At 36.3% G+C, this 14072-nt stretch overlaps 1 pseudogene; it reads right to left on the reverse strand.

Annotated features, from left to right (window-relative positions):
* Window positions 1-337: 337 nt before the first annotated feature.
* On the reverse strand, window positions 338-1491 carry LOC138150267 (calponin-3-like; annotated as a pseudogene).
* Between the last annotated feature and the right edge of the window lie 12581 nt (window positions 1492-14072).

Here is a 14072-nt window from a genome sequence, read left to right on the forward strand (position 1 = left end):
AGAGAGACAGACAGAGAGAGAGAGAGAGAGAGAGAGAGAGAGAGAGAGAGAGAGAGAGAGAGAGAGAGAGAGAGAGAAGATTCATATGGTCCATAAAATACAAGTTTAAAGTAGAAGATTGTAAAAATGCATAGATCTTTAATAAGAAGAACTGACTGTCCAAGAGTACTCCCATTTCACTATATTCCTTTTTGCTTCATATGTGAATTACTGGTTATGCTGTAGTATAATAAGCATAGTAATGTTTTAGGAAGACAAGATAAAAATTACACAAGGCTAGCTTGGTTTTCACTGAATAAAATAATGGACTAATACTGATGTTTTCTCTCTCTTTTTTGTGCAAATCTAATAATCAGTGCCCTGGTCATTATATTTGTGATCTTTTGGATAGTCATCTTGGTACTCCACATGATATTCATCTGCATATTCTGTCTGATAATCATTATCACTGATTTCAGACCTATTTGCTCCTCTTCCCTGGCTTTCATTATATATTGCAGGTTTTATTGGAGCAGAACAATATCTGGGATCATTTACATGTCACCCAAACCCATAGACATTCCTTCCTTTCTGTGAAGCAACTTTGTAGCTAACCATCTGTAGTGAAATTGTTGAGTGGTCTACCGGTTGTAATGTTAGCTTCTGATAATAGATGTCTCTTCTGGTACCTGGTGCTTACATTCCTGTCTGACTGGCTCCTTCCTTAGTTACCCATCTACAGACTAATTGTTGTCTGGTCAAAGGGCTTGTCGGTTTTAATTTGTTTTATCATAAAGATGCCTCCTAGTGCCATAGGCACTCATTCCTGCCTGGCTGGCACATTTGTTCGTTCCCATATGCAAACTAATTATACTTTGTTCAGCTTTCAGTTTTCTTTCATAAAAGCACTTTTTACTGCATATTTAAAATCAATTTCTTTTTTTTTTTGCTTTTTGCAGGGCAACTGGGGTTAAGTGGCTTACCCAAAGTCACATGGCTAGTAAGTGTGTCTAGTGTCTGAGGCCAGATTTGAGCTAAGGTTCTCCTGACTCCAAGGCCAGTACTCTATTCACGGCCACCTAGCCACCCCATAAAACCAATTTCAATTGCTTTATGAAATCTTTTTGTTTTAGCTAGACTTGCTAAAGTTGCCATTGTAGTCAAAACTTGGGTCATATTTCCATTCTCAAAAAGATTATTTGCTTTAAAGATGTGGTGTGGTTTCATACCTTCTGGAATGGTTTTTATAAAATTGCCTGTGTTCTCCAACTGAGACCAGTTTAGTGAAGATTCATTGACTTTCTTCACTGAACCTGGCTGGAGTTTATTTATAAATTCACAGAGGATTATGGCATACTTTAAACCCAGCTGAAACTTTGTCTGAATACTCAAGCCTGTAACTTCTATCCAGTTGAGAAGATCTTCCTCTGCCGGATGGTCATATTTAGAGGCAACCTTGCTCTTCACCTCACCTGGGAGCCTGTACTATGGATTCTTTTTGAAGTAGGTCATGACTTTTGTGACTTCAGCCTGGTCCTGTGTGCCAGCATTGTCAGCAGTGATTCCTGCCTCCCTCACTGGGCTCTGATGGAAGAGGCAGCAGCTGCTGCTCAAGATGCTCAGCATGGTGTCCCAGGAGACAATGCTAGGAAAGAAGCAGTCATAGAGGGAAGTTAAGGTCCACATCAGGCCCTGAGGCTGGGCTGGGCTGGACTGGGCTAGACATGTGGCCCATGGAACATTCTAGTACTGGACCAGATTTCCCTCCACTGCCTGGGCTGTGGTTCTCCACAAACTCCACTTGCCCAATTCTAATTTTTAAGGCATTATTTTCTTCTTCTGAAATTTTGTACCTCTTTTTCTATTTGACCAACAATATTTTCTAAAGAGGTTTTTTTTGTTGTTGTTGTTCAAAGAATTTTTCTACTTCCTTTTCCATCTGGACTATTCTGTTTTTACAGAGTTCTTTTCTTCAGTGAATTTTTCTGCAACTTTTACTTTTAGGCCAATCCTGTTTCATAAGATGCTTTCTTTAATATTTTTGTGCCTCTTTTAACAAGCTGTTAATTTTCTTTTCATAATTTTCTTGCAGCACTTCCAATTTCTCCTCTATCATGCATCTCTTTCTCTAACTCTTCTAGGAACTCTTGTTAACTTGGATCCAATTAGAATTTTTCTTTGAGGTTTTTTTTTTGGTAACTATTTTCACATTGTTATATTCTTCTGAGTTCACATCTTTGTCTTCTCTGCAATCAAAGTAGCTTTTTATGGTCAAATTCTGTTTTTACTGTTATTTTCTATTTTTTTTCCAGTGTATTTTATGACTTTAAACTTTTTAAGTTGAATTCCATTAACTCAGGGTTAGGAGGTAATATTCTGAATTTCAGGATTCTTTTTTTTTTTTTTTTGGTGCTACATAAGACTTAGAGTGCTTAACCCCTCCTCCACCATGGCTGATTTATTAGAGTATCCTGAAAGAAAATATTACCAAGTTATGAATTAGCCTAGAGAATAGGGCTATCCAGCTGCATTTGTTATAGGTCACTTTTTTCTTTTTCTTTCTTTTTTTATCAGACATTTGCAATCAAGTTATAGACCATGCCACCTTCATGGCTTCTGAATTCCAAGCAGGTGTTGAAGCCAGGAACAGAATTATTTAGTGCTAATAACTACAAGATGTTGCTTTTTACAATTGCTTGTGGGGGAAAAAATGTACAGTGTATAGCAAATTGTTCTACTAAAATCTCAAAGTGGTCAGAAATCAAACTCCTAGCTATAAACAGTATTAATATCATCATTGTAAACTGAACAAGTTCAACATCATGTGCAAAGGTTTAAAATGTTTTGTCAACACTGCCATTACTGTAACAGCAGCACTGTGTTTTAGCCTGGGTTCATCATCAGGGATGAGCCATGTGACAGAAGATGCAGTTGATTAAGTTAACTTCAAAAAAGTCTTTTTTTGTCTCAAACTACAATTCTTTTTTTTTCTTTTTGGAGGGTAATTAGTGTTAAGTGACTTGCCCAAGGTCACACGGCTAGTTTTTTTTGTGTTAAGTGTCTGAGGATGGATCCAAACCTAGGTCCTCCTGACTCCAGGGCCAGTGCTCTATTCACTGCACCACCTAGCCACCCCCAAACTACAATTCTAGAACAAATGTTAGCAGGGCTACATTCAGTAAACAGAAAATGTCAGGGGTTGGGAATTATTTTTTTTCTTTTTTCTTTTGGACTCAAAGGCCAGAATATAAATACAGAATAGAAAAAGAAACAAAAACGTATCCTAAACTTAAATATTGAAACTTTAATACAAAGAAAAAAGAAAAAGAAAAAGCATATTGTGTTCACAGCAGAACAATAAGAGATGATTCAAAATATGTAACAATTTTCATTTCAAGAAAGCCTGTATGATAAATAATAAACATTGTGTGAAGACTTGTCCATCTTTTCTTTGCTTTCTTGTAAGATTTTTTTGACTCTGCTGTGTACTTTTTAAATTTGTTTTTTTTTTCACTTCCCCCAACCTCCCCCAAAAGACTGCAATAAAGTTTAGACATGTTTCTCTATATTTATATACTTATACATATATATGTAATCTTATACTTTCCCAAACATACTCCACTCCTTATCTTTTTTATTGTTTATTAATATCTCTTGTTTCCTATCCCTCCAGCCTCCTCTACTTTACTTTTACCTACTACCTTGTTCTCCTATTACTTGCTTATCCCTCTCCATGGATCCCTCCCCTATCCTCCCATTCCAATAAATTTAAAGACCCTTCACTAAGGGGTTGGGTTTCTTATTAGGAACTGCCCTACATGTTGGTTCCATTCTTCAGTGACTTTGGTTGCCAAGGTGTTGCCATCTTCCTCTGTCTGGAAGTAACTCTCATTTTCATCTGTTTTCACATAATTTTTATCATCTGTCTGCCTTTTCATGCTTCTCTTGAGTTGTATACTTGAAAGTCAAATTTTGTATTCAACTCTGGTCTTTGCAGTAAGAATGCTTGAAAGTAGGTGGAGCCAAGATAACAGAGTAGAAGCAGGAAAACTCCATATGCTCCCTCCGTAGCCACCTCAAATGCCTATGAAAAATGACTATTAACAAACTTTAGGTCTACAGAACCCACAAAGTGACAGAGAGAAATAAACCTCCCACTGAAGACAGCCTGGCAGGCAGAGAGGAAGAGTCCATTACAGCATGCTGGGAGCAGAGCCCAGACTCACCTGACTCTGTGGTTTTATCCTCAGGGCACCCCTATCAGCCAACAGTTGGAGGGACTTCAGGAGAGTGGATCACCAGCAGCTGTGGCAGTTTCCAGAATTATCAACCCATAAACCCCAAAGACAAAGTGAGAGGTCAATGTAGACTTAGGGAACAGGGAGTCTGGGAGTGTGGTCCAGCCTGTGCCCCCAGAGGGAGAAGTGGCTGAGTCACGGTGGCCACCACTGCATGGCGGCTTCAGAGTTCCTCGCCTGTAGATCATAGGGGGACTAAGTCCAGTTTCCATTCTGGGTTAGTCTATTTTTAAGGTGTTATTTTCTTCAGCATTTGGGGGGTTCTCCTTTTGCAAACTGTTTACTGTTTTTCATGATTTTCATGCATCACTTTCATTTCTTTTCCCAATTTTTCCCTACTTCTTTCACTTGATTTTCAAAATTCTTTTGGAGCTCTTTCATGGCCTGTGACCAATTCATATTTTTCTTGGAGACTTTTGATGTAGTAGCTTAGACTTTGTGTCTTCTTCTGGTTGTATGTTTTGATCTTCTTTGTCATCAAAGTAAGATTCTATAGTCTGAGTTTTTTTTAATGTTGTTTACTCATTTTCCCAGCCAAATACTTGACTTTTTAACTCCCTGTCAAGGCAAGACTCTGGTTCCAGTCATAATGGAGCTGGGTGTGTGTGTGTGTGTGTGTGTGTGTGTGTGTGTGTGTGTGTGTATTCTTTTATATTTCTGAAGTTTTGTATTACAGCAGGATCCCCACCATCTGTGGACCCTGAGTTCTAGAAGTAACCACTGCTGCTGCTGCTGCTGCCACCACTGCCATCTCCACTTCCCTGGTTCTGGGGCCAGACCATGAGCTCCTTTTTCACCTAGGTCCTACAGAATTCTGTCATTGACCTTCCACACTGTTCTCAGTATTTGTGGGTTGAGAAGTCTGGAAACTGCCACAACTGTCAGTGATTCAATCCCCTGAGGCCTGCTCTGTCCCAGCATCCAGCATAGCCCACACCACACCACTCTGTTTCCAGCCTGGTGGCATATACCCTTCCTGTCAGCTTTCCAGGCTCTCTTGGACCGGAAATGTCTTTCCCTCTGTCATTTTGTGCGTTCTCCAGTTCTAGAATTTGTTTTTACAGGTATTTTGAGGAGTTTGGGGTGAACTCAAGCAAGTACCTGCTTTTATTCTGCCATATTGGCTCCACCCCTCTGCTGTTTTTTTAAAAGAGCTTTTTCTGTGTGTATGGAAGAGGTATGTTCACTTCATTCCTTGTCTGCACGTTTTTCTTTGCCTAGGAAGGGCCTATAATTCCGTGTAGGTGCAAATAGTTGTGCTCCTTCTTGCCTTGGAACTATGACCAGGGCCTCTGTTCCCTTGTGACTGACCACCAGCGTTCTTCTTCACTCTTAGAACTATGACTTTGAACTGTGTATGAGAAATAGAGCTGTCAATCAGCACCATCTCTTCCCAGCATTAACAAAGGGTCCCCTGATATCTCTTTGTAACCAGTTGTCTGACCCCCTTACTCTCTCTGAGCTGTAAATACCAGAAGTTTGTGCACCACCTAATATATTGACTGTGGACAGTATCACCCTGGTATCACAGACTTCTCCTGATAACTTTTTAGGTTTTCTTAGGCAGGAAAAATGTCTGCCCCTCACCTTTTGGCTCTGCCACTTCAAAATTTGAATTGAGGCTTTATTTTTAAGTTGTATGGAGGAGAATCTTTGGAGAGTTCAGTTGGGTGACTGCCCCTAATATGCCATTTTTATTCTACCTCAAGTGTGTTTCTTATTTTTTTTTTAAAGCAATCAGGGGCTCAAGGTTACATGGCCAGTTATTTCTGGGTGTGGTGCTGAGTATCTGAGCCCAGATTTGATCCCCAGGTCATTCCGACACTGGAGCCAGTGCTCTTACTCACTGTACTACCTGGCTGCCCCAAATATATTTGTTTTTGTTTTTAAGCAATCAGGATTAAGTAACTTGCTCAGGGTTACATGACCAGTTATTTCTGGGTGTTGTGCTAAGTATCTGAGCCCGGATTTAATCCCCAGATCATTCTGACACTGGAGCCAGTGCTCTTACTCACTGAGTCACCTGGCTGCCCCTAAGTGTGTTTCTTATAAGCAACATATTGCTAGATTTTTCACTCTGACAAATTGGTTAACATCAATTTTGTGAATTTGTTTTTCCTGTTAATATTAATTTTACTGTTATTTTTGTGTTTTCTCCCATAATTATTTTTCTTTTTCCTTTCTTTGTTCTCTGCTACTCTCTTTACAAAGAGAAGTGTTACAAGTGGAGGGTGCTAAATATTCATACACACACACACACACACATATATATCATAAATATCTTCATCATCAGTTTGTTGTTTCCATTTGCTCTATCTGTTCCTTTTCACTCCTTTATTTACATGTCAAATGATCTACTTAGTTCTGATATCTTCATCCAAAATACTTGGAAACCCTGTATTTCACTTGTAATAACTGTTTGGATGGATCTCCAGGGTTATATTATGCTAAATATCTACTGGGAAAAGTAGTTCAAACCATCTCTTAGTATTTTGGATTTGTAATCTAGACTCATTTTCCTAGCCAAGAGCTCCTGCAACAGGTAAACAATGTTTCATCCACGTGAACCTTTCCACTCTCCTAAAGAGTGGGGGATGGAGTGTTTTCTTATTTCTCTTGAGACTTTGCTTGCTTTTTGTAATTTTGAAACATTCACTTTTGATTAATTTGTGGTATTTCTTTCCATTTACATTGTATATATTATTTTCTAGTCTCTGCTTAATGCCTTCTGCATTAGATCATGTAAAACTTTTCATACTTCTCAGTATTCATCACATTCATCACATCTTATAGCACATTAATATTAATATATGTATGTACCGTAATTTGCTTAACAATAAATGTTTTTCTCAATGTAGAAGAACTGTTACAAATACTTCATTGAACATGGGGATATTCTTATCATCAATGAAATCTTCATGGAATATTTCTAGTAGAAATATTTCTAGCACAAAAGACATAAATAGGTTTTTATTTAATTAACATTGTTCCAAATTGCTTTCCAAAATATTTGTACACATTTACAGCTTCAAAATGATGAAGTAATGTGATTATTTTCCCACAACCTCTCCAGTGTTAACTATTCCCCTTTATGCCATCTTCATGAATTTGTAAAATGTGAAGTGAAACCTTGGAGTTGTTTTCCTTTATAGTTTTGTTGTTTAATTTATATTTTGTAGAATCTTTCTATATGGTTATTAATAGTTGGCATTTTTTTCTTTCTATTTTCACTTTGACGTCTGGAAAAAATCTAGCTACTTTTCATTTATGATATCTTGAAATATCACATTTAGGATTTTTAAATGTTTATTGTTTAAGGGTACGTTAAGCGCATATTCTTAAATTCTTCCTTCTTATTTTCTACACTGTTTTTATTACAATAATACTTTACATTTTCTTCTATTTTTTAAACTTTAGATTTTGTCTAACTTTCTTTTTGTTTCATGGAATCATTGAGTTATGATTTCTCCTTTTTAAATTACAAGATAATTATAGACCAATTTCCCTCATGCATATAGATGTAAAAATTTTAAATAAACTATTAGCAAAAAGACTACAGCAACTTATTACAAGAATAATACACTTTGATCAGGTAGGATTTATTCCAGGAATGCAAAGATGGTTTAATATTAGGAAAACCATCAGTATAATTGATCATATCAACAATAAAACTAACAGAAACCACATGATTATCTCAATAGATGCAGGAAAGTCTTTTGACAAAATACAACATCCATTCCTATTAAAAACACTAGAAAGTGTTGGAATAAATGGAGCCCTCCTTAAAATAAAAGGTAGCATCTATTTAAAGCCATCAGCAAGTATTATATATAATGGGGAGAAGCTAGAAGCATTTCCAATAAGATCAGGGTGAAACAAGGATGTCCACTATCACCCCTCTTATTCAATCTGGTACTAGAAATGTTAGCAGTAGCAATTATAGAAGAAAAAGAAATCAAAGGAATCAAATTAGGCAAGGAAGAGACCAAGCTATCACTCTTTGCAGATGATATGATGATATACTTAGAGAATCAAGTAAAGAACTGCTTGAGACAATAAATAAATTTGACAAAGTTGCAGGATATAAAATAAACCCACATAAATCCTCAGCATTCCTGTGTATTTCTAAATAAATTCAACAGCAAGAGATAGAAAGAGAAATCCCATTTAAAGTTACTGCAGACATTATAGAATACTTGGGAATCTACCTGCCAAAACAAACCCAAGACCTATATGATCACAACTAGAAAACACTTTTCACACAAATAAAGTCAGATCTAACTAATTGGAAAAACATCAATTCCTTGTAGCTGGGTCGAGCTAATACGATAAAAATGACAATTTTACCTAAATTATATTATATATTTAGTGCCATTCCAATCAGTTTACCAAAAACCTACCTTATAGAGCTAGAAAAAATAGTAACAAAATTCATTTGGAAGAATAAAAGTTACAGAATGTCAAGGGAATTAATGAAAATAAATGCTAGGGAAGGTGGACTAGCTGTACCAGATTTTAATCTGTATTATAAAGCAGCAGTCATCAAAACTACTTGGTACTCCTTTCACCAGAGGTCTGGGATTGGAAAGAGCAAGGTAAGAATGAAATGCAGGGCCCCTATCCAGGACAGCAAATACTCCTGGGACTTCCACTCCATAGCCCAGAAACTTAAAAAAAAGCCCCTATCAGGACCTCCAAGGACCAGGATGACAAAGTGAACCCAGCCTGTCCTAACCAACCCCCACCCCGACCTCCAGCGGACACTGAAAACATAGTAACTATTGCCCCAGGACAAAGCCCTCAACAGTAAAGGCTTGGGAACCCTAGAGGAAGGGCATGGCTAGGGCCCTGCCTCAAAATCTGTAGAAATTAGATTATAAATACTCTGGAGTTCTACTATCCTCAGAGGGAGGAACCAAACTTAGAGGGAGACAATGTGGACTCTGAATCCACAGATGAAACATCAATAGGGAATGGGTCCCAAGCACAGAAAGCTCTCCTAGATGAGCTCAAAAGGAACTTTGAAAACCAAATGAGAGAGATAGGAGACAAAATTAATAATTCTTTTAAAATCAAAATTGCAGAATTAGAAAAACATTATGATGAAGTAAACAGCTCTTTAAAAAGAAAAGTGTATGATATGGAAAAGGAGCTCCAAAAACTAACCAAGGAAAATGATTTGTAAAACCAGAATCAACAAAATTGAAACAAATAGCTCTATGAGGAACCAAGAATTAATCAAATAAAATAACAAGAATGAAAAATTAGAAAAAGAGGTAAAATATCTCAATGGAAAAATAACTGACCTGGAAAACAGATCCAGAAGAGATAACATGAGAATCATAGGCCTACCAGAAAATCATGATGGAAAAATTAGCCTGGACAACATTCTCAAAGAGCTCATTAAGGAAAACTTCTCTGAGATACTTAGAACCTGAGGGTAAAATAGAAATTGAGAGAATCCACCAGACACCTGCTGAAAGAGATTCCAAATTGAAAAGTCCTCGAAATGTTGTTCCAAACTCAAGAACTACCAGGTAAAAGAGAAAATACTTCAAGTGGCCAGAAAGAAACAATTCAAATATTGTTAACCACACTGAGGATCGCACAGGATTTGGCAGCCTCTACACTGAAAGATCAGAGGCAGTAGAATTCAATTTTCTGGAAGGCAAAAGAGCTCTGGTTACAACCAAGGATCACCTACCCAGTGAGACTGAGCATATTCTTCTAGGCAAAGAGATGGTCATTCAATGATATAAGAGATTTCCAGACCTTCCTGATGAAAAAGCCAGATCTCAATGGAAAATTCAACCTCCAGTTAAGAGATTCAAGAGTGACATAGAAAGGTAAACAAGGAACACACACACACACACACCCTCTTATTTAATAAGAACAAATTGTTTATAGACAAGTAGAGGGTATGAGTATAAATTACACAAAATGATGATAAAAACATCTTATTAAGGGCTACAAAGGGACTGCAATGGAAGCAGAGGAATGAATGAAGTGGAAAAAGGTAAATTATGCTATGCAAAGAGGCATAAAAACAATATAGCGGAGGAAAAGAAGGGAGGGAGGTGAATATTATATGAGCTTTTCTGTCATTGGGTCTGGTGCAAGGTGGGAATAACAACCAGTTAAGCATAGGACTCTATGGAGAAGAGACACAAAATATATCATATTAGAGGGAAAGAGGGGAGGGAGAGGAGCTTTGCATGAGATTTGTTCTTGTCACTTTTGGTGCGAGGAAGAAATAACCTACTGCATTATGTATAAAAATATCCTACAGTCAGCAGGAGGGGGAAGGGCTATGAAGGGGGGGGTTAGTAGGGAGGGAAGAAGTAAAGGGAAAGGGGAAGAAAAGGGAGGGGGGCTGATAAGGCAATACTGAGGGAGGCAGTGGTCAAAATGAAAAGTATTAAGGAGGGGAAGTTAGAAGGGGAGAAAAAAAATAGGCATTAACAGGGGAGAAAATAGGATGGAGGGAAAGAGATAATAATCATAATTGTGAATGTGAATGGAATGAACTCTCCCATAAAATGGAGGCAACTAGCAGAATGGATTAAAAATCATAATCCTACAATATGCTGTTTACAAGAAACACATCTGAAACAGAGAGATACACACAGGGTAAAAGTAAAGGGCTGGAGTAAAATATATCATGCCTCAGCTAAAGTAAAAAAAAAAAAAGCAGGGGTAACAATCCTTATCTTAGATAAAGCAAAAGCAAAAATTGATCTAATTAAAAGAGATAAGGAAAGAAACTATATCCTGCTAAAAGGCACCATCGAGAATGAAGCAATATCATTACTTAACATATATGCACCAAGTGGTATAGCATCCAAATTCCTAGAGAAAGTAAGGGAATTAGAGGAAAAAATAGATAGCAAAACTCTACTAGTGGGAGACCTTAATCTCCCTCTCTCTGAGCTTGATAAATCCAACCTCAAAATAAACAAGAAAGAAGTTAAGGAGGTGAATAGAATTTTCGAGAGGGTAGGTATGACATCTCTGGAGAAAACTGAATGGGCATAAAAAGGAATATACCTTCTTCTCAGCAGCACATGGCACCATACACAGACACAAAAATTGACCATGTACTAAGACACAAAACCTCACAATTCAGAGCAGAAAAGAAGAAATAATAAATGCATCATTCTCAGATCATGATGCAATAAAAATGATATGCAATAAAGGGCCATGGAATGACAGGCTAAAAATTAATTGGAAACTAAACAATTTAATCCTAAAGAATGAGTGGGACAAACAAGAAATCATAGAAACAATCAGTAACTTCATTCAAGAGAATGACAATAATGAGACATCATACCAATATTTGTGGGATGCAGCAAATGCAGTTCTTAGGGGAAGTTTTATATCCCTGAGTGCATACATGAATAAATTAGAGAAAAGAGAGATAAATGAATTGGACCTCCAATTAAAAAATTGAAAATCCCCAATTAAATACTAAATTAGAAATACTGAAAACCAAAGGAGAGATTAACAAAATTGAAATTAAGAAAACTATTGAATTAATAAATAAACCTGGGAGCTGGTTTTATGAAAAAACTAATAAAATTAATAGACCCTTAGTCAATACTATAAAAAAAGAAAGAAGAAAACCAAATTATGAGTATCAAAAATGAAAATGGTGAACCTACCATCAATGAAGAGGAAATTAAAACAATATTAGGAATTATTTTGACCAGTTGTATGCACGTAAATTTGACAATCTTAGTGAAATGGATGAATATTTACAAAAACATAGGTTGCCCACATTAACTGAATAGGAAGTAAATTACTTAAATCACACCATCTCAGAAAAAGAAATCGAAAAAGTCATCAGTGAACTCCTTAGGAAAAAATCTCCAGGGCCAGGTGGATTTACTAGTAAATTATATCCAACATTTAAAGAAAAATAGATTACAATACTCTACAAACTATTCGGGAAAATTAGTGAAGAAGGAGTCCTATCAAATTCTTTTTATGACACAAATATGGTACTGATACCTAAATCAGGAAGAGATCAAACAGAGAAAGAACATTATAGACCAATCTCATGAATATAGATGCAAAAATTTTAAATAAAATATTAGCATAAAAAATTCAGCAATTTGTCACAAGAATAATACACTTTGATCATTTAGGATTTATTCCAGGAATGCAAGGATGGTTTAATATTAGGAAAACCATCAGTGTAATTGATCGTATTGACGACAAAACTAGCAAAAACCACATGATTATCTCAATAAATGCAGAAAAGGCTTCTGACAAAATACAACATCCATTCCTATTAAAAACACTGGAAAGAACAGAAATAAATGGAGCCTTCCTTAAAATAATAGATAGCATCCATTTAAAGCCATCAGCAAGTATTATATATAATGGGGAGAAGCTAGAAGCATTTCCAATAAGATCAGGGGTGAAACAAGGATGTCCACTATCACCCCTCTTATACAATCTGGTACTAGAAATGTTAGCAGTAGCAATTATAGAAGAAAAAGAAATCAAAGGAATCAAATTTGGCAAAGAAGAGACCAAGCTATCACTCTTTGCAGATGATATGATTATATACTTAGAGAATCCTAGAGAAATAAACAAAAAACTACTTGAGACAATAAATAAATTTGGCAAAGTTGCAGGGTATAAAATAAACCCACATAAATCCTTAGCATTCCTGTGTATTTCTAATGAAATTCAACAGTAAGAGGTAGAAAGAGAAATCCCATTTAAAGTTACTGCAGACATTATAGAATACTTGGGCATCTACCTGCCAAAACAAACCCAAGACCTATATGATCACAACTAGAAAACACTTTTCACACAAATAAAGTCAGATCTAACTAATTGGAAAAACATCAATTCCTTGTGGCTGGGTCAAGCTAATACAAAAAAAATGACAATTTTACCTAAATTAAATTATATATTTAGGGTCATTCCAATCAGTTTACCAAAAACCTACCTTATAGAGCTAGAAAAAATAGTAACAAAATTCATTTGGAAGAACAAAAGTTACAGAAGGTCAAGGGAATTAATGAAAAGAAATGCTAGGGATGGTGGACTAGCTATACCAGATTTTATTCTGTACTATAAAGCAGCAGTCCTCAAAACAACTTGTTACTGGCTGAGGAATAGAGGAGTGGATCAACGGAATAGATTGGGTACACAACATTCAGCAGTCGATTTCTATAGTAATCTACTATTTGATAAACCCAAAGACCCCAATTGTGGGATAAGAACTCACTATTTGACAAAAACTGCTGGGAAAACTGGAATATAGTATGGCAGAAACTGGGCATAGACCATTATCTAACACCATATACCAAAATCAAGTCTAAATGAGTGCATGATCTAGGTATAAAGGCTGATACTCTAAGCAATCTGGGAAAGCAAGGAATAGTTCACCTGTCCGATTTGTGGAGAGGGGAAGACTTTATGATCAAACAAGAATTAGAGGGCATTATAAAATGCAATATTGATAATTTTGATTACATTAAATTGAAAAGCTTCTGTACAAACAAAACTAATGTAACCAGGATTAAGAGGAAAGTGGAAAATTGGGAGAGAATTTTTGCAACCTATGTCACTGATAAAGGATTCATTTCTAAAATATACAGGGAATTGGGTCAAATCTATAAGAATACAAGTCATTCCCCAATTGATTAATGGTCAAAGGATATGAACAGGAGGTTTACAGAGGAAGAAATTAAAGATATGTATAAGCATATGAAAAAATGCTCTAAATCACTATTGATTAGAGAAATGAAAATCAAAACAACTCTGAGGTACCACATC

The sequence above is a fragment of the Petaurus breviceps genome, unplaced genomic scaffold, assembly GCF_028583685.1.
Source record: "Petaurus breviceps papuanus isolate PSGF00001 unplaced genomic scaffold, PetGlider_PUasm1.0 90865, whole genome shotgun sequence".
Lineage (NCBI taxonomy): Eukaryota > Metazoa > Chordata > Mammalia > Diprotodontia > Petauridae > Petaurus > Petaurus breviceps.